Genomic DNA, 22055 nt, shown 5'->3' on the forward strand with positions numbered 1-22055 from the left:
TGCTATTTATTCACACGTCATTCAGCTGTATGACATGTGTGAATAAATATCAATTTTTTTTCACTTTTAAGGAGTGCCGTGGATTTTTACAATTTGTCTACCACCAAGAATCGAGGGGTTACCGCTGGCACCCACGTTACAGTTGGCAAAGGAGTGCTGCCCTACTTTTGATGTGTGTATGTATATATGTGTATATATATATAACAGAAAGAGTGAGCAGCACACAAACGGCAAATATGGGTGCAAAAAATATCCTCCAAAAGACCGACAACCAAGGTTCTATTAGTTTTATTCTAGGTAAAAAGTAAGGCAGCACTCCAGAAGATCATGTAAAAGTGGCTGATTTATTAACCCATGTGATAACGTCTCAGCTCTCTCTATGGCTTGATAAAGGCTCCAGAGAGAGAGAGCTGAAACGTTGTTATCACATGGGTTAATAAATCAGCCGCTTTTACATGATCTTCTGGAGTGCTGCCTTACTTTTTACCTAGTATATATATACATTCAGGTCCATAAATATTGGGACATCGACACAATTCTAACATTTTTGGCTCTATACACCACCACAATGGATATGAAATTAAACAAACAAGATGTGCTTTACCTGCAGACTGTCAGCTTTAATTTGAGGGCATTTACATCCAAATCAGGTGAACGGTGCAGGAATTAAAACAGTTTGCATATGTGTCGATGTCCCAATATTTATGGACCTGACTGTATATAAAAAATATAATTATATGCACACACAATGATAATTAGGGATGAGCGAACTTGTGTTTTCAAGTTCGACGTACAAGGTTATAGTTATCTAAGAATTCCGTTATGGATTCCGCTATCACGAACTATAAGTTATGATCCGTGGTAGCGGGATTCTTAGATAACCCAAACCTTGTATGCCGAAATCCAAAACGCAAGTCCACTCAACACTAATAATACAAAGACATATACTTCAAATTCTGAGGGCAATCCAGTCCCTGCCCCTCATTGCCCTATTAGAAATAGTAATAAGGCTATGAGGGGCAGGGACTGAACCCCCCTTCAGATATTCAAGCATATGTCTATGGGGGGTTTGAAGTCTATGGGAAGCTTCTGTGAGGTGAATAAGCTGTGAACAGGTCTCTGTGTATATATTCACACACACCAGCACAATCACTAACTCCCTGCTACACCTACATAACACACATAGGTTTAACCAGCTGTCAGCACCCTAGTGTGTCCCCCTCCCCCTCTGCGACTACATAACGGTCATACAGAATGTGCTGTTTGTGTCCCTGTGGGGTATGGGAATCCCAACATCTCATGGAGTTTGCTCTACCTTGCAGGACAGGGCTCTCCAGGTCATTGGTCAGGAGGTCAGAGCCGTGAAGCGCTGCTAACCTTGCCGGCCCGCTCTCTCGCACAGCGCTCTGCTGCTGGAGCCATACTGGGCAGGGGAAGCAGCAGAGCACAGCAGACGAAAGGATTTGGAGGGTGGCTGCAGGGCCAAGGAGGAAGGGAGACATACTTCGATTGGAAAGGGGGCGGGGCCAATCAGCCTGCCCGGGGCCCCTTAAACTCCCAGGCCCCATAGCAACTGCGTGGTCTGCCGCTATGGGTGGTACGCCAGTCTATCTATCTATCTATCTATCTCATATCTATCTACCTACCTATCTCATATCTATCTATCTCATATCTATCTATCTCTATTGCACGGTACATGGTTTGTAAGCTCTTTGATGTTTCTCTTTGGTCTGAATATCTAATCTTGCTGCTTATAAATGATTCAGTGCAGGCAGTAGACATACATGCATGATTTAAAAGAAGAAATGGGGCAGAGCCTCTAACACATAATGTAACCTGAATTCTTGGATAACCTCTGTGTAAGACGTATTAATTCTAGGAGAAAAGTGCGTTGTAGGTGCTTTTAATATATCAGATGGGCGGTCTGATCCCCCCCTAGAAATCAAAGGGGTTATGCAATGACCTGCCGAGCAGCTGTTTGAAGTGGTTGCGTTCTCTTCAATGTTTGAAGCCGTTTGTCCCATTCACTTGATTGGGAGAGGACACTGTAATTGCACTGCACTACCCCGGCCTCTTCAAACAGTTGACTGGCGGGGGGCGTCGAAAGTTGGACCTCCGCCAGTCTGAGGGTAGGTAATTTCTTGAAATCTTCTCCGCTTTGCTGGTGCTGTAAAGTACTGAGGACGTGCTGCATACAAATCTGCAGTGTATTCGTCCCCTGTGGAATATAAATCTCTCCTTTTTATTCTACAACTTGCCTCTTGTAGACCACCCCTGTCCCTGCGCCCTATCGGGGCGTATAGACTTCATAGAGGGAGAGTTCCCAGATCAACACCCTCCCACGAGTCACTCAATATGAAAGGGTCTGATTCTGGAGGACCCGAGCTCTCCTGGAGGACGACCATTCATCTGAATGGTGACCATGGAATTCCATTTCGCTGGAGGGGGCGTGGCAGTTGCAGAGAGAGCAGAGCCTCTAGATGTAATGGTAACGCCCCCTTTGCTCCTAGAGACTCATTTGCATATATTAAAATATAATTTTTCTCAGCAATGCGGCCACATATGACCATGGGACCAACACAGATGCCTTCAGCTGCCAAGCGCACATGTAACAGGTCAGCCAGTGTCATAGGGACAGATCTGCTGACAGATGCCCTTTAACCATGCAGAAAAACATTCAACTATTGTTTGAGTTGACGTCCGTTTTAATTTAAGCCATAAATTCTAGATTATTTCCAGAATCGTTGCGGCAGAAGATGAGACGACAGGCCGCTTTGTACACGTTCCAGTACTCCCTGGCTGTGTTTGATGGGCAGCCGCGTCTTTTTTCTTGATACCTATTTTTGTTCCCCATCCAACTCCTTTCCTGTAGCCCTGAAATAACCTGTAACCTTTCAGTTTATTTGTTCGTTGTGGTCCTGTGGTTTCATTGTTTCCCTCCTGTGGCTTTGTCTTCTACCTCCTGCAGATTATTTTTTTCCATCCTGTGGTTTAACGTTTCCCATTTTTACATTGCCCTCGACAGCACTGACATTCCCATTATATTTGCCTTTTTCCAGTATCACTAGGAATGTATATAATGTATATGTGGCGCTCCATAGTATTATTACACTTTTGACATTTCTTTTTTTAATTATAACAACCTGATTCATTTTATGTTTTATTCATCTTGTAGAGCACTTAAACTGGTTGCCCGGGATTTTGATATTGATGGCATTGCTCCGGATAGGCCGTCAATATCAGATTGGCAGAGGTCCGACACCCTGCACCCCCATCGATCAGCTGTTTTGAGATCCACACTGCTCTGTCCATTATGTAATGGACGGAGCTGGCGGCTGCAGCGCGGCTCCCATTCACTTCAGTGTGAGTAGCGCTGCATCCCCTACACACTGGATGGAGCTGTGTAGTTTCAGCGCCTACTGCAGACTATCAGCCAGGCAGTGGCGACTCTAGGAACAATATATAGGGGGGGCACAAAGATACCACAGTCAAAAATGGGGGGGCACAAACAAAATAAGTATATATCAATAAGATTACAAAATACGAGAGAATTGCGATATGCAGGGATACAGTTTTAATAAAGCAATTTACTTACAAAAGAAGCTACTCAGTCGTCTGCTGTGCCGTCCTCTGCTTGCTTCCACGGATTCTTTCCCCTTCTTTCTGTCTCTCGTCAGTGCACAGGCGCACTGTTATGGTGGATCTGTGGAAGACACACTGTTATGGGGGCATCTGTAGATGACACATTATGCCTCTCATTAGCCCTCATTATGCCTCTCATATCAGCCCCCATATCAGCCCTTATGCCTCATTAGCCCCCATATCAGCCCTTATGCCTCATTAGCCCCCATATCAGCCCTTATGCCTCATTAGCCCCCATATCAGCCCTTATGCCTCATTAGCCCCCATTATGCCTCTTATTAGCCCCATTATGCCTCTTATTAGCCCCATATGCCTCCTATTAGCCCCCATGTGCCTCCTATTAGCCCCCATATGCCTCCAATTAGCCCCTATATGCCTCCAATTAGCCCCCATATGCCTATTAGCCCCATATGGCTCCTATTAGCCCCCAGATGCCTCCAATTAGCCCCCATATGCCTCCAATTAGCCCCATATGCCTCCAATTAGCCCCCATATGCCTCCAATTAGCCCCCATATGCCTCCAATTAGCCCCAAATATGCCTCCAATTAGCCCCAAATATGCCTCCAATTAGCCCCCAAATATGCCTCCAATTAGCCCCCATATGCCTCCAAATGCCCCCATATGCCTCCTATTAGCCCCCAAATATGCCTCCAAATGCCCCATATGGCTCCAATTAGCCCCCATATGCCTCCAATTAGCCCCCATAATGCCCCCAGCAGCCACATTTTTTATAAAATAAAAACACTTACCTCTCCTGCTCCTGGACGGACGCCGCCTGCCATTTTCTCCTCAGTCGACTGTGCTCTAAACTGGCGCGCACAGCGTGAGGTCACAGAGCGACCTTACGCTGTGCGCAGCCCTGCACAGCCGACAGCCGAGGACCAGGAAGTGGTGAGTACAGAGCGTTCACCACTTCCTGGTCCTTCGGTACTAATGAGTGCTTCTATAATGGAAGCGCTCATTAGTATTCACTCTGGGGAATCAGCGGGGGGGCACCCGGGGGGGCAAGGGACAACATAGGGGGGGCAATTGCCCCCCCTCGCCCCCCTCTAGCGACGCCACTACAGACGGGTGTCGGTTATTCACTGATCTAGTATTGATGACTTATACTGAGGAAACACCATCAATATCCTGGGCAACACCATAAACCACTTAGCTCTAATTGAGAATAAGAATGCAAGCCCTGAGGCTTATTGCACATGAACGTGTACGCTCCGTGGCCATATTGAGGACCACATTTGCGGATCTGCAATACATGGGCATCGTTCCGTGTGTATTCACTTCAATGGGTCCGCAAATCCGGACATGTGGAACGGAAGCACGGAACGGAACCCTACGGAACGGCTGGATCGCGGACCCATTCACTTGATCGATCCGCTGCGGCTGCCCCACGGTGGGTGTTCGTGCATTGCGGCCGGCAGCACGGCCACGGGGTGCACACGTTCGTGTGCAAGAGGCCTGACTTGTTATCAACTTATTCCACATTAATAGAATAACTAGTGGTATGCTACCAGACATCGTACAGTACATGACAATCTCTTTCTAACAAAGCTAGAACCCTAAGCCCTGCACATCACATGGATCTAGAGATCTCTCCATCATTTGCTGCAATTGCTCCGCTAGATTTATTTCAAGCTGGCAGCTCAGGGGACGTGTCCTTCGTGCTTAAACTGGTGGCATTTGAAGGCAGGTATTTGAGCGTCAATGAAACTGTTTCACTTTGGTAGCAATGTTCCAGGGGCTAATGATTTTTGATATTTCTAATTCTCCCCTAACATCTAAAAGTATCTCCCCACCCCTTTATGTGAATATTTTCCAGGCTTATACATGTTTAGAAGAAGTCAGTCTCCAACAGACAGGATATGTGACAGCTTTGCCTGAGGAAGTCATGATGTTCCCCACCCAAACTTATACCAACAGCAGTTGTGATAATGTTAAAAATATATATATACTGTATATATATATCCCCTAACGTCATATTAAGGCCTCGTGCACACAACCATGTGCTGCGGGCCACAAATGGGTCCGCAATCCACATCCAACTGTCCACACCGCAAAAAAGTAGTGCGTGCTTGACCTGCTTTTTGTTAGTTTTTGGCAACTAACTTTTGGGAAAGCCCAGAGGAGGAATAAAAGCAGTGTGAATGTAACCTAAAGGATATTTCTGTAAAATTTGTGAGCTTTTTTTTTTTTGTGCCAGGTAAAAAACATGCACGTTAACCATTGCACTCTGTCTTAGGGCTCATGCACACGACCGTATGTATTTTGTGGTCTGCAAAAAATACAGATGACGTCCGTGTGCATTCCGTAGTTTGCGTAACGGAACAGCTGGCCCCTAATAGAACAGTACTATCCTTGTACGTAATGCGGATAATAATAGGACATGTTCTATTTTTTTGCGAAATGGACATACGGAAACGGATGGCACACAGAGTAACTGAGGTTTTTTTTTTGCGGACCCATTAAAATTAATGGTTCCGGATATGGTCCGCAAAAAAAAGAAACTGACACAGAAAGAAAATACGTTTGTGTGCATGAGCCCTTATTGATGACGAGTGTTTAACTGATAGGCTGTTCCCCTGCCGGATTTCAGAATTGGTATAGTATCTGTCATGAGCATCCATTTTTCGTATATGTCCTAGAGCAGGGATGCTCAAACTGCACCCCTCCAGCTGTTGCAAAACTACAACTCCCAGCATGCCCTAATAGCTGAAGGCTGTTCAACATCATGTTTTTCCCCTACGTTTAGCGTGTCTGTCAGAAAACCTCCAGACATACAGGTTAAATGTCTGCATAGGACTCCTATAGTGAGACGGAGGTCAAAAGTGTAGCCCTATTGACCTCCGTCTGGTTGGTATATGTCAGTATACTGCCGTGTGGTAGACTGGACTATTCCATCCTGCAGGATCCTATAGTGGCCTATGGGTGAGGGATGCCTCCATTAAACTGATGCCTCAGAGAGATCCTGCAAATTATGTAACCCCTTCCACCATATGCAGCACAGCTGGAGGCTCTGTCTTATCTCCTGACGATGGGCTATTTAGGGCAGAAGGGGTTAAATTCTGCTAAAGTATTCAGTGGGAGGGGAAGCAGTGAATGCACCAGCTATATAGAGAGGGGCTGTGTGGGGGCAGCATACCTACAGTGAGGAACAGAAGTATTTGATTTTGCGATTTCGCAAGTTCTCCCACTTAGAAATCATGGAGGGGTCTGAATTTCACATTGTAGGTGCGTTCCCACTCAGAGACAGGAAAAAAATAGACAATTCAGGAAATTACATTGTATGATTTTTAAAGAATGTATTTGTTTTGCATTGCTGAATAGGATTCATACCGAACTTTAGGATTTTTGGACCCCGAACCCGAACTTTTAAGTAAGTTTGGGTTCAGGTTCGGTGAGTTAATAGCGCATTTTGAAAGGCTGCAGAGCAGCCAATCAACAAGCGTTTAACTTGTGTGCCCTTAGAAGCCATCACAGCCATGACTACTAATGGCATGGCTGTGATTGGCTAGTGCAGCATGTAACTCAGCCTCTATATAAGCTGGAGTCACATAGTGCTGCACGTCACTATGCTCTGATCAGTGTAGGGATAGGATGCTGCTGCTGTGAGGGAGAGAAAAGGAAAGAATCTTTTATCACAAGTGCTTGTTAACTCTGCGATCTACAGCGGTTTTATTTTGTCGGTGCAGTGCACAATTCTTTTACCCTGCCCTGAGCCCAGTGACACAGAAAAATAACTTTTATCCGTCTGTTAGTTAGGTGGGCGGCAGCGGCGGCCATTTTATGCAAGTTCTGTGCAACAGCACAGCATATGTGCATTTGTGACAATCAAGTACAAGCTTGAAATACTGCAATTATATTCTGGGTTTTTAAAAAATCACCAATTTTTAGCAAAACCCTACATCTGGGGCCTTTGCTGCATTTGTCACAGTGAAGTACAAGCTTGAAATACTGCAATAATATTCTGGGTAAAAATAAAACACACATTTTTGGCAATACCCTACATCTGGGGCCTTTGCTGCATTTGTCACTGTGAAATACAAGCTTGAAATACTGCAATAATATTCTGGGTTTAAAAAAACACCCATATTGGGCAAGATACTAAATTTGCAGCCTTTGCTGCATTTGTCACAGTGAAATACAATCAGTCAATACTGCAGTTACATTGTTGGTTGACAAATTAAAAATTTTGGGTACTGTGAAGTAATTGTATAAAATTCGCCTGTCACACTGTTGTGTCACCTCAAGAAATTTTTCTTCTTTATGACACCGGCACTGCATTACTCTCAGTGAACTTGTTGACTAATGGTTAAATTTTTTGCCTGACATAAAACATCTATTACTTTGGTGGGTGAACGCAAAGAATGAGGAGAGCGTCAACTAAGGGATGTGGCCCCGGTCGTGGTGCTGCTAGTGGAGCTCCTGTTGCAGGGAGAGGACGTGGTTGATTTGTGCCAGCTACACGCACAAGTGAAACACCTTTCTCAGGTGCGAGTAGGCGACAGAACCTTCAGCGTTATTTGGTAGGGCTGAATGCGGCTCTACGAATGGTGAGGCCAGAACAAGTACAGGCGATAGTAGATTGGGTTGCTGACAGTGCCTCCAGTTCCTTCACATTGTCTCCCACCCAGTCTCCTGCTGAAAGATCAGAGTTGGCACCTGCAGCCCATGTCTATCAGTGCTTCACCTCAACCCCTTGCAAATCAGCCAAGCAGTCTGAGCCCCAAGTCATGGAGCAGTCTCTTATGCTTTTTGATAACTCTGCTAGCAGGGTTTCCCAGGGCCATCCACATAGCCCTGCCTCAGAAGTGTAAGAAATTGAGTGCACCGATGCCCAATCACTTATGTTTCCGGATGAGTACATGGGAGGACCATCGCAGCACGTCTCGGATGATGATGAAACACAGGTGCCAACTGCTGTGGATTTCTGCAGTGTGCAGACCGACAAGGAGGGCAGGGGTGAAGACTGGGTGGAAGATGATGTGGAGGACGATGAGGATCATGCGAGTGACCTGTGTAGTTCAGAGGAAGAGGCGGTGGTCGCACAGAGCCACCAGCACAGCAGAAGAAGGAGCAGGGTGCAAAAGAGGAGCAGCCATCCCCTAGACAGTACGCCTGCTTCTGCTTCTGCCCATCGCAGCAAGGGACCGAGCACACCAAAGCCAGATCCTTCAGACAATGTGCTGACGACAAGACATAAGGTTATTGGGGAATTACCTCGGGTCCTCTACTTCCTCCCCATGTTCCTATACTCCTCTACCTTGCCCATAACCTAAACCCCCACAAAGAATGACACATAGCCTTATATTGGAATTAAATGGCCACAGCAGCCTTTTATTGATACAAACATAACATAAAATCCAATATAAATATATATATATATATATATATATATATATACACACATATATACACATAATACCTAGACCTGACGAAGGAGGTCCTAGAAGCCCCAGTTCCAGCTGATGCCCCAAACACCCGGTTAAGCCACCTTGCCTCCAGCCGTATCACTCCAGCTCGGAGACACCGAGTGATGGTCACCCCACTGAAACCCACCAACTTTCCACACCTGGGAGTCCAGCACCACCAATTGAGGCCCTCCCATCCACAAACACCAAGCCCTACCACCGTCTTCCAGGACCTCCTACCGCCAGACTGCTATGACAGAAGGTACACAATAACAACCCAAAAATTCTCCCAAATTACACAAATTTCTTTTTTTTTCTTTTTTTAATATATATAACCCACACTAACCCCCCCCCCCCCCCCCCCATTAACCTCAACCAATGGGAGGGTGGGCGGGAGTTTCTCCTGTCTAAAATGGCGCTTCTCTCCCCCTTAAAAACCTAACGCTCCGCCCCTCCCCTAACCCAGCCCCCCTTCCTGACAACCTATTCTTGCCCTTACTAAATCCACAGTCCCCTCATCCCCACAACCTATCATGCCAGCCTCCCCTTAGGCTCCGCTCTAGTCCGGCTGTACTAGAGTGGTTTGCACGCTGTGCAATCAGAGCCTGAGGCGAGGCATAAACGTTCTCACCCTGAGCACAACCAGCATGACCAGGCATCTAAGTGCAAAGCACGAGCTGCATTGGAGTAGACACCTCAAAAACAAAGAAAGGTCTCTGGCTCCTCCTGCTTCCTCTTCTGCTGCAGTCTCTGCCTCTTCATCCACCTCTGGAGTGACAGTGGCACCTGCCACCCCGCAAACAGAGCATCTGCCAGCAATGCCACCACCTGGGTCACCAAGCATCTCCACAATGTCCCATGGAAGCGTTCAACACTATCTCCCAAATACTGGAGCGAAAGAGAAAGTACCCCCCTACCCACCTGCGATCCCTGGCCCTGAATGCCAGCATTTCAAAATTACTGGTCTTTGAAATGCCGTCATTCCGTCTGGTGGAGACGGAGAGTTTTAAAAGCCTTATGGCGGTGGCTATCCCACAGTACGTGGTGCCCAGCCGCCACTACTTTTCCAGGCGAGCCATCCCTTCCCTGCACAACCAAGTGGGGGACAAAATCAGGTGTGCACTGCGCGACGCCATCTGTGGCAAGGTCCACCTAACTACGGATACGTGATTTAGTAAGCACGGTCAGGGACGTTATATCACCCTAACTGCACACTGGGTAAATGCAGTGGCGGCTGGGCCTGAGGCGGATAGAAGTTTGGCGCATGTCCTTCCACCACCGAGGATTGCAAGGCGCTTCTCTTTGCCTCCTGTTGCTTCCTCCTCCTACTCCGCTTCCTCATCCTCTACCGCCTCCTTATCCGGTCAGCGTAACACCTTCACCACCAACTTCAGCACAGCCAGGGGAAACGACAGCAGGCAGTTCTAAAATGTATCTGTTTGGGGGAAAAACCCCACACCACGCAGAAGCTGTGGGCGGGCATGTAACAACAGACCGATAAGTGGTTGGTGCCAGTGAACCTCAAGCCCGGCCTGGTGGTGTGCGATAATGGGCGAATCTCGTAGCAGCTAGCCGGTTTGACGCACATCCCTTGCCTGGCGCATGTGCTGATTTTAGTGGTGCAGAGGTTCCTTAAAAATTATCCCAACATGTCAGAGCTGCTGCAGAAAGTGTGGGCAGTCTGTGCACGCTTTCGGCGTTCTCACCCTGCTGCTTCTCGCCTGTCAGCTCTGCAGCGTAACTTCAGCCTTTCCGCTCACCGCCTTATATGCGATGTGCCCACAAGGTGGACTGTGCGAGCAGCAGCAGGCGATAGGGGAGTTTCAGCTGCAGTACGCACAGGTGAGTCGCTCTGCGGAACAGCACCACTTCACCACCAATGACTGGGCCTCTGAAGAGAAATGTTCTAACAATATGTATTGTGATAGCATCTTGTCCATGCACTGTTTCAAGTTCCCCCACTGTAATTTAGGGTTCGTTTCCCTGTCCTTGGACAGTTTCTTAAAATTCCTTTAGTGAAAACAGTCATGCTTTACAAGGTCATTCCGGCCTATATGTGCCTACCTATGATTGGTTAATGCTGTTACTATGTAAATTATATTCTCTGCCTAATAAAAGGCTGAACTGTAGGACAATAAAATTAGAGTGTTTCTCAGTGATACCTATGTGCGTGTCATTCCTTTGCTGCTGAGGAATACTCTCCTGACGTCAATAGGATCAAACCAAGGTGGTTCTAAAGGTCCGAATCCTTTCAGCCTCCATGCGAGACCTGTGTGCCGTGTTGCGCTGTTTCGAGTACTCCACCAACATGGCCAGTGCCGATGACTCCGTTCTCGGCGTTACTATCCCACTTCTATGCCTCTATGAAAAAAACACTTCGGGCAATGATGGTAGAGGATGTGGCACAGGAGGAGGAAGAGGGATCATTTCGTAGGGTTTCCGGCCAGTCATTCACAAGTGGCTCCGAGGGTGGGTTCCTGCACCCACAAACACCAAGTACACAATTGTCCAGCCAGGGCACAGTTCTGGAGGATGACGAGGTGGAAGATGAGGAGGAGGAGATGGAGGAGGAGGAACCGTGTTTACAGCAGGGTGGCACCCAGGCCAGCTCATGGCCATCACTGGTGCGTGGATGGGGGGGATACAGAGGACACAGACGATACACCTCCCACAGAGGACAGCTTTTCGTTGCCTTTGGGCAGCCTGGCACACATGAGCGATTATATGCTGCAGTGTCTCCGCAATGACCGCCGAGTTCCCACATTCTAACTTGTGCTAATTACTGGGTGGCCGCGCTGCTGGATCCCTGTTACAAGGACAACGTACCGTCCTTAATTCCATCACTGGAGTGTGATCGTAAGATGCGCGAGTACAAGCGCACGCTGGTAGACGGCTGCTGGTGGAATTCCCACCTGACAGCGGGGGCACCGTGGAAGCACAAGGCGAAGGCAGAGGAGGAGGAAGAGGTCTCCAACACAGCTGGGGCACTACCAGCACCTCATAAGGCAGGGTTAGCATGGCCGAAGTGTGGAAAAGCTTTGTCAGCACGCCACAACAACCAGCACCACCAGCTGATATGGAACGTCTTAGCAGGAGGCAGCATTTCAGCAACATGGTGGAGCAGTATGTGTGCACACGCCTACACGTACTGGATGACGGGTCTGCCCCCTTCAACTTCTGGGTCTCCAAATTGGGCACCTGGCCTGAGCTTGCCCTTTACGCCTTGGAGGTGCTGGCCTTCCCTGCAGCCAGTGTATTGTCTGAACGTGTATTTAGCACGGCAGGGGGCGTCATCACAGACAAGCGCAGCCGCCTGTGCACAGCCAATGTAGACAAGCTCACGTTCATTAAAATGAACCAGGCATGGATCCCACAGGACTTGTCCGTACCTTGTGCAGAATAGACATGTATACCGGCACTAACCAGCCATTGTTATACTACAGCGCAATTGCTCATTGTTGTATTTTTGATATTTCCCACTCTTTTGAGGTGTACCCTAGTTAAAAAAATAAATAAAAAAAAAGTGTTGGCTACCTCGTCCTCCTCCACCGCCGCTTCCTCCTACACCGCTACATCCACCGCCCCCTCAACCTCCTACTCCATATGGATCTCCACCTCATACATCAAGATTATTTTTTGTTAATTTTTAAGTATTTTATTTTAAGTCATTTCACTAATTTGTCTGATACATTGCTGGGTTACATATCCCAAATTTTTGGCTGTGATATACCCCTGCTCTACCTAGTGGACAGGTTAATACATTTCACTAATTTGTCTGTTACATTGTCGGGTGCAATTCACCAATTTTTGGCTGTGATATACCCCTGCTCTACCTAGTGGACAAGGAAATAAATTTCACTAATTCGTCTGTTACATTCTTGGGTGACATTTTACAATTTTTGCCGTGAATAAACCCCTGCTCTGCATAGGTGACAGGGACCTAAATTAAAAATAAAAAAAATCGCCTGTTACATTGTCAGGTGATATTTTACCAATTTTGCCGATATCCAATTGGATCGTGGACATCACGGGGACGTGTGACATGGTGGAGCAGTAAGTGTGCACACGCCTACACATACTGACTGATGGGTCTGCCCCCTTCAACTTCTAGGTCTCCAAATTGGGCACATGGCCTGAGCTTGCCCTTTATGCCTTAGAGGTGCTGGCCTGCCCTGCAGCAAGTGTATTGTCTGAACGTTTGTTTAGCACGGCTGGAGGGGGTTATCACAGGTTATATTTTCCAATGTTTTGGGGAGTACCCCAATTTAAACAAAAAACAAAAGTGTTGGCTACCTCTTCCTCCTCCCCCGCCGCTTCCACCTACACTGCCACATCCACTGCCTCCTCAACCTCCTACTCCATATGGACCTCGTCCTCTTAGATCAAGATAACATAAAATACATACAAATAAATTTTTTTAATTTTAAGTCATTTCCCTATCCACATTTGTTTGCAGAGCACTTGCCATTCTCTTAACCACATTTTGATGCCATTTGCACCCCTCTAGCCCTTTCCATGCCTTTTTTAGAGCCATTTTAGTGCTCAAAAGTACGGGTCCCCATTGACTTCAATGGGGTTCGGGGTCAAGTTCGGGTCCCGAACTCGAACTTTTTTGTGAAGTTCGGTCGAACCCGAGCATCCAGGTGTCCGCTCAACTCTACTGCTGAACATAAGTATTTGAACACCTGAGAAAATCAGTATTAGGCCTCATGCACACGACTGGTGTTGTGTTCCGTTCCGCAAAATGGGGTTCCGTTGTTCCGTGATCCGTTTTTGTTTCCGTGTGTCTTCCTTTATTTTTGGAGGATCACCAGACATGAAGAAAAGTAAAAAAAAGTTTAAGTCAAGTTTGCCATGCAAATGATAGGAAAAAAACAATGAATCTTGTGTGCCTCCGCGTTTTTTCACGGACCCATTGACTTGAATGCGTCCGCAAACCGTTTTCCGTGAAAAAATAGGACAGGTTATATTTTTTTGACGGACTGAAACCACGGATCACGGACGCGGATGACAAACGGTGCATTAGCCGAGTTTTCAACGGACCCATTGAAAGTCAATGGGTCCGCAGAAAATCATGAAAAACAGAACAACAGACACGGAATGAAACAACGGTCGTGTGCATGAGGCCTAAACTACAGAATCAGGGCCATAAATATTGAGTTTTGTTTGGCTGTTAACCCTTGCTTTGTTACTGGGAAAAATGGATTAAAATTTAAAATTTGCCCCAAAAATTTGAAATTCTGAAATTTCATCTCCATATGCCAATAACTCTTGTGGAACACCTAAAGGGTTAACAACGTTTGTAAAATCAGTTTTGAATACCTTGAGGGGTGTAGTTTCTTAGATGGGGTCACTTTTATGGAGTTTTTACTCTAGGGTTGCATCAGGGGGGGGGCTTCAAATGGGACATGGTGTAAAAAAAACAGTCCAGCAAAATCTGCCTTCCAAAAACCGCATGACATTCCTTTCCTTCTGCGCCCTGCCGTGTGCCCGTACAGCGGTTTACAACCACAAATGGGGTGTTTCTGTAAACTACAGAATCAGGGCCATAAATATTGAGTTTTGTTTGGCTGTTAACCCTTGCTTTGTAAAAGTAAAAAAAATATTGAAATGTAAAATCTGCCAAAAAAGTGAAATCTAGAAATTGTATCTCTATTTTCCATTAATTCTTGTGGAACTCCTAAAGGGTTGACGACGTTTGTAAAATCAGTTTTGAATACCTTGAGGGGTGTAGTTTCTTAGACGGGGCCACGTTTTTGGGAGTTTCTACTCTAGGGGTGCATCAGGGGGGCTTCAAATGGGACATGTTAAGGGCTGTTAACCCTTGCTTTGTAACTGGAAAAAAAGGGGTGTTTCTGTAAACTACAGAATCAGGGCCATAAATATTGAGTTTTGTTGTTTGGCTGTTAACCCTTGCATTGAAATGGAAAATCTGCCAAAAAAGTGAAATTTTGAAATTGTATCTCTATTTTCAATTAATTTTTGTGGAACACCTAAAGGGTTAACAAAGTTTGTAAAATCAGTTTTGAATACCTTGAGGGGTGTAGTTTTTATTATTAGTTTTTATAATTTTTGGGTGGTTTCTATTATGTAAGCCTCGCAAAGTGACTTCAGACCTGAACTGGTCCCTAAAAATTGAGTTTTTGAAAATTTCAGAAAAATTTCAAGATTTGCTTCTAAACTTCTAAGCCTTGTAACATCGCCCAAAAAAATATCATTCCCAAAATGATCCAAACATGAAGTAGACATATGGGGGATGTAAAGTAATAACTATTTTTGGAGGTATTACTATGTATTATAGAAGTAGAGAAATTGAAACTTGGAAATTTTCAATTTTTTAAAAATTTTTGGTAAATTTGGTATTTCTTTATAAATAAAAATTATTATTTTTTACTTCATTTTACCAGTGTCATGAAGTACAATATGTGACGGAAAAGGCCTGGATAAGTCGAAGTGTTTTAAAGTTATCAGCACTTAAAGTGACACTGGTCAAATTTGCAAAAAATGGCCAAGTCCTTAAAGGGAGTCTATCACCTAAAATGACCATTATACACCCCAAACATGATGATATCCATTACATTCCCCATTTTATAATCTTACCTTTCATATTGCTGTCCGTCGCCTATTCGCTCTTAAAAACACTTTTATTCCATATGCTAATCGGGTTCTGAAGGTGCCCAGGGGCGGCGTTTATGCGGCCGGTGCCCAGGCTCCACGGCGCTGTTCAAATCAAACCCCTCCCCTTTCACCCCTCTGGCCCGCCCTCGGTTCTTCAGATACCATCCTCCAGTCAATGACCAATCCGGCGCCTGCGCCTGCACACTCCATTACTCACTAGGGCAGAGGCAGCAGAGCGTTTAATGCGCATGCGCCGGCCCGTACATCCCGATATTTTGGCAGTTTACTTCCGCCGGCTAGATCGGGATGTACGGGCGTCTGAACGTTTGTTTAGCACGGCTGGAGGGGGTTATCACAGGTTATGGCATCAAAATATGCGCATTAAACGCTCTGAATGGAAAACCGAGGGCGGGCCAGAGGGGTGAAAGGGGAGGGGTTTGATTTGAACAGCGCCGTGGAGCCTGGGCACCGGCCGCATAAACGCCGCCCCTGGGCACCTTCAGAACCCGATTAGCATATGGAATAAAAGTGTTTTTAAGAGCGAATAGGCGACGGACAGCAATATGAAAGGTAAGATTATAAAATGGGGAATGTAATGGATATCATCATGTTTGGGGTGTATAATGGTCATTTTAGGTGATAGACTCCCTTTAAGGTGAAATAGGGCTGAGTCCTTAAGGGGTTAAAGAGCTCAGACAGGTGCTACTAAGTTAGATTAATGAGTGGAGTAGAGGTGGACTATTTAAAAGGCACAGTAACAGGTCTTTGAGAACCAGAATTCTTGCTGTTTCTTGGGTGTTCAAATATTTATGTTTAGCAAGACAAATACATTCTTTAAAAATCATACAATGTGATTTCCTGATTTTTGTTTTTAAATTCTGTCTCTCAGAGTGGGAACGCACCTACAATGTGAATTTTAGACCCCCTCCATGATTTCTAAGTGGGAGAACTTTCAAAATCGCAGGGTGTTCAAATACTTCTGTTCCTCACTGTATACAGGGGGAAGCCATTGAGCCTTCCTTCAGAGGTATGAGTTTTAAGTCATAGGAAGACTAAGAAGCTGAAGTTGGTTTCTTAGGCTACTTTCACACTTGCGCTTTGCCTTTCCAGTATTGAGATCAGTCATAGGATCTCAATAGCAGAGGAAAACGCTTCAGTTTTGTCCCCATTCATTGTCAATGGGGACAAAACTGAACTGAAGGGATCGAAGTCACCAGAATGCATTCCGTTCCGTTTCATTGCATTCCCATGACCAGGTGCGGCTCTAAACACAGAACAGGTGCAGATCTCGCCATTATACCTTATGTCTGTGGAGGCTCCAATCCTGGTTTTGGCTCAAAAATCACTGATGGAAATAATTTACCAAAACCTGACGTGTGGGTGAGGCTTTATTGGTGATAAGGTCTCCTCAAAATTCATAAAAGAAAAAAATACAAATGATGTGAATAAGAATCTAACGAATAGAAAACCAATTTCAGCCTTGTACACGTCTGATGGAAGGCTCAAAACATGATGTGAACCAAACCTTATAGTCACACTGAATAGAACACTGATAAAATAAATTATGTTTTGAAAAGTGAATACCGGTATATATTTAAAATTCTTTAATGCATAATTTTCTGAATTGTCCTTTTGTTGTGGCCATTGGTCCTCTTTTTGTGCGGCAAGAATACCGGAAGCTGCTGTTAACGGCCCTCTGCTGTACACGACCACTATAGGAAAATATAAATAATCAGGCAGCAAAAGTCACCCCTCCCCCAGGCATGCCTCTATGCCTCTCCCCAGGTGTAATCCCCCAAGTTATCATTTCCCTCCAGGTATATTTCATTCCCCTGCCCCATATATCATCTATTCCCGTCATCCACCCTCAGGCATAATGTCCTTCTTAGGTATCACCCCTGACCTTCACTATTCAGACCTTCCTTTGGGCTAATGCACACGACCGTATGTATTTTGTGGTCCTCAAAACACAGATCCACAAAAAAAATGGATTGCATCAATTTTTGGCTCCCCTTGTCCACTAAATGGACAAGAATAGGACATATAAAAAAAAAATTGTGGAGCGGACATATTGAAACGTGAATGCACACGGAGTAATTTCCATTTCTTTTGCTGACCCATTGAAGTGAATGTATAAAAACTGAAAAAATAAAATAAACACAAACGTATTTTCTTTCTGTGTCCGTTCCGTTTTTTTGTGGATCGTATGTGGAACCATTCATTTTAATTGGTCCGCCAAAAAAACAGAAGTTACTCGGTGTGCATTCCGTATGTCCGTTCCACAAAAAAATAGAACATGTCCAATTATTGTCCGTATTACGGACAAGGATAGTACTGTTCTGTTAGGGGCCAGCTGTTCCATTCCGCAAAATACGGAATGCACACGGACGTCATCCGCATTTCGACCGCAAAACACATACGGTCGTGTGCATGAGCCCTAAAAAGCATCATTGTTGCGCATTATTTTACGAGGAAAATCTATTTTATATTGGAACTTCACAAAATATTTGCTGTATTAATACTTATTTTCCAATACATGTGTAGAAAGAGATGGACATTTTTTATTTTTTTATGTATTTTTAGTGTTCATCTGAAGAGTTGAAGAATTTTGGACCAACATAATCATAAAACTGCAGTTCTTCAAACAATAAAAAACAGCAAGGCCAAAGGGAAGAGCGTCCCAATGCTTTACAAAGGTACCGTAAAACACTGCAACAGCACACGTAAAACCTTAAAGTGGTTTTCCCAACTGGGACATTTTAGCATCTCAATTGGACATGCTGGAATGTCCGATAGGTGCCGCTCCCACCTCTGGAACCTGCTCCTATAGCTTGAACAGGTCCCTGCCATGAATGGAGAGCATGCCGCATATGCACTGCTTTCTCTTCAATGGGCCTGGCTTGCTCTCATGGCTGTTTTTTGAAAGTCCCATATCAGTGAATGGAGAAAGCCATACATGTGCATCATGTTCCCCATCTGTGACTAAGCCTTGTTCTTGAGACAGGTGCCGGTCCTAGAGGTTGGACCTGCACCTATGGGACGTTTATAGGATATCCTATCAATATGCCATAAATGTTCCAGTTGGGAATGACCCTTTGAAGAGAGTGTCTACCTGTGAACATAATTTTTTATTACATTTTTTTAAATAGGTCTAAAATTATTTGCAGATTAAAGCCTCATTCACACATCAGTGTTTGGTCAGTGATTTCCATCAGTGATTGTGAGCCAAAACCATGATTGGCGCCTCCCCAGACCTAAGGTATAAGGGAAAGATCTGCGCCTGTTCTGTGTTTAGAACCGCACCTGGTTTTGGCTCAAAATCACTGATGGAAATCACTGACTGAACACTGATGTGTGAATGAGGCATAACTTTTTCTATATCTTCATCTGAATCTCTAGCATATGTAGCACAGTTTTTCTAATATAGAGCTCCAAACAGATATGGGGGGGATTTATCAAGTCCCCCTGCACCAGAGTTGCATTTTTCTTGTATAAGCCCCTTTTGCAAAAAAAAATAAAAAAAATGCAACTTTTTATAGAGTTGCTTCCAGGTCCATGCCTCCACCCTGCAAAAGATAGAAGAACATGGTCCTAACTTGTATTTTATTCATTAACATTCCTGCTCATTCTGGTCTTTAAAGTCCAGGAGGCGGTCCTATCAGTGATTGACAGCTATCTGTGTATACACAGTGATAGGACTGCCTCCTGGACTTCAATGCCCAGAATGAGCAGAGATATAAATGACCCCTGAGATACCTTGGTCACGATTAGAGATGAGCGAACTTCTGTTTTAAGTTCGGCGTCTAAAGTTCGGGTTTGGATTAGCGGAGAATCCCGATCTGGAACCGGATATGGATTCCGACTTCCGTTGTGGTCCGTGGTAGCGGAATCAATAATCGGCCATTATTGATTCCGCTACCACGGACCACAACGGAAGTCGGAATCCATATCCGGTTCCAGATCGGGATTCTCCGCTAATCCAAACCCGAACTTTAGACGCCGAACTTAAAACAGAGGTTCGCTCATCTCTAGTCACGATCTACCATGGCATTGGAGTCTATGAGAATAGCAATCTAATAAGATTTTAAAAAAATCTGAAAACCTGTTTTATTCACATTTAGAGGATATTGTAATAAATCCAAAAACAACATGTACGGCATTATGCACAAAGGCTTGTATGGAGGGTGCTGCTGCTCTCAGCGCGCTCCATACACGGAAGGTGCTGGCTGTATAATAGAGCAGGCACCCAGCCGCAATGACCGAGATTGTCGATGAATACAAAAAAAAAGTTATGGCAGTCAGAAAACCTTTTCAAAGGTTTATATGTTTTTTAAAATTAATAAAACAAAATAAAAACTATACAAATTTGGTATTGCCGTAACTGTATTGACCCACAGAATAAAGACGTCATGTCATTTTTAGCGCACAGTGAATGCCATAATATCAAAACCCCAAAAAACCTTGGTGGAATTGTTTCTTTTTTCAGTTTTTACCCCACTAAGAATTTTATTAAATGGTGCCATTAAAAATGCCTGTCCTGCAATGCGTATGAAAAATGTAAAAAAGTTATTGCTATTGGAATGTGCTGAGGAAAACTCAAAAATACAAAAAGTCATGAACTTTATGTCCTCAACTAAAAAGTCCTCAACTTTATGCTGACCTCACTGAGGGCTGCATACATTAGTGACAGAAATGGTGATTTCAGCGATGTGTCACTCATGAGCTAAAAGTCAGTGGTTGCTGAGAACCAGCATCATCATCACTGCAGCCCAGGCCTTGAAAAGAGTCCGATCTACCTGAGAAGAGTCCTGGTTTTTATAATCTCCTGCTCTCATATACACTTACTCTGAACCCAAATTACCGGCCATCGCTCAGTTGAGCACTTACCATTCCAAAAAGACGTCATAACCAATGCTACCAGCTGCATCTGTAAATAACACCAAAGAAATAGAATCCTGAAAATCCTATTGCCAGCATCCGCTACCATTAAACTTACTCAAAAACTCTAACCAAGTCGAAAGATATTTCAAAGGCCTAGTCAATCTAAGATGCTCTCTAGGAAAACAGAGCCCCCATGTGGAAAAATAAAGACACTTTGAGAAAACACTACCAACAGGAATAATCCTCCTAAATTTAAATAGCCCAAAAAAGACTGCATTTCCTGAAGCGTACACCTCTGCATCGCAAGCAAGAAAACGAATAAAGTCCTAATTGTATTCCATTTACTTACGGACAATCTAAATTCCATTCTGTTTGAATCTAAGATTATACCTAAGACTATATCTAAAGACAAACAAGGAAATTTTCTTCTGCTAAAAAAAACGAACCAGCAATTTCAACAAACTTGGGTAACAATTCAGAACATAACACAGAATTAGAAAAACCCAACATATAAAAAAAGAGTCCAAACAATGTAAAATTCCTCCTTGAGTAACTCCCCCCTGCACTAACCAATGAATGAAAGTAGAAAAAGCTTCAAAGTAATGGCAAGAAGCGGAAAACCACATCGGGAGGGACTTATAAAAAAAATACCTATTATCAAAGCGGAAACCTAAGGAGTTGCTACAACAGGGATTATCAGACAGCAATCTAAATGTATTCTCCAATAAGGCTCTCAACAAAAATAACGCCTGATCTGATGAGGAATAACTAACTGATGCCTCAAACTTAAAGGGAGTCCGTCACCAACTTTTCACGTTTTACTCTTATATTGCGTTCTTGCACACACAGGCACAATATTAACGGTACCTTTCTTGTTTTGGTGCAAAAAAGAGGTTATAACGGTATGCAAATAAGGGGTCGCAAGTGCCCTCCCCAGTATATCCTCTGGCCAGCCCTTTCATGATGTGTGTGCACAGTTCACCGCCGGGCCCGTTAGCAGCAGTTCGCATGCGCCGGCTACTAGCAAAGATGGAAGAGGTAGAGCGGTAAGAGACAGCGGCAATATTGTTATCAGAGTGCGCATGTCCGGGTCCAGCGGTGAACTGTGCCCACACGGGATCTCAAGAACTGGAAAGGATGATGTAATATCATGGAAGGGTTGGCCAGACGATACACTGGGGAGGAGTTAGGCACGCAGAACACTGAGCGGCCTGGGCACTTACAGCAGGAAAACTGCCGCTGGGCACTTGCGAGCCCTAATTTGCATAGTAGTATAACCTAATTTTTGTAGCTTTAGAGAATTGGACCAAAACAAAAAAAGTACCGTTATTATCGTGTGTGTGTGTGTGTGTGCAAGAACTCAACGTAAGCAGTTTAGAGCATGCAAAGTTGGTGACAGACTCCCTTTAAGGACCCCAGCACACGACCGCTTTTTTTTTCCCGTTTACGGGCCGTTTTTTGCGTTCCGTATGCGGAACCATTAATTTCAATGGTTCCGCAAAAAA

The 22055-nt window shown here is 44.8% G+C and overlaps 1 protein-coding gene across 2 annotated transcripts in view; it reads left to right on the top strand.

Moving 5' to 3' along the window:
- The window catches only part of HECW2 (HECT, C2 and WW domain containing E3 ubiquitin protein ligase 2), a 215896-nt gene that overhangs the window by 33963 nt on the left and 159878 nt on the right, over positions 1-22055 (top strand). For both annotated transcript variants that reach the window (XM_044290314.1, XM_044290315.1), the window contains exon 2: positions 18253-18365. The gene's annotated coding sequence lies outside the window, so the exon portion shown is untranslated. The remainder of the gene's footprint in view (positions 1-18252; positions 18366-22055) is intronic.

Source organism: Bufo gargarizans, chromosome 4 (genome assembly GCF_014858855.1).
Source record: "Bufo gargarizans isolate SCDJY-AF-19 chromosome 4, ASM1485885v1, whole genome shotgun sequence".
NCBI classification, from domain to species: Eukaryota; Metazoa; Chordata; class Amphibia; order Anura; family Bufonidae; genus Bufo; species Bufo gargarizans.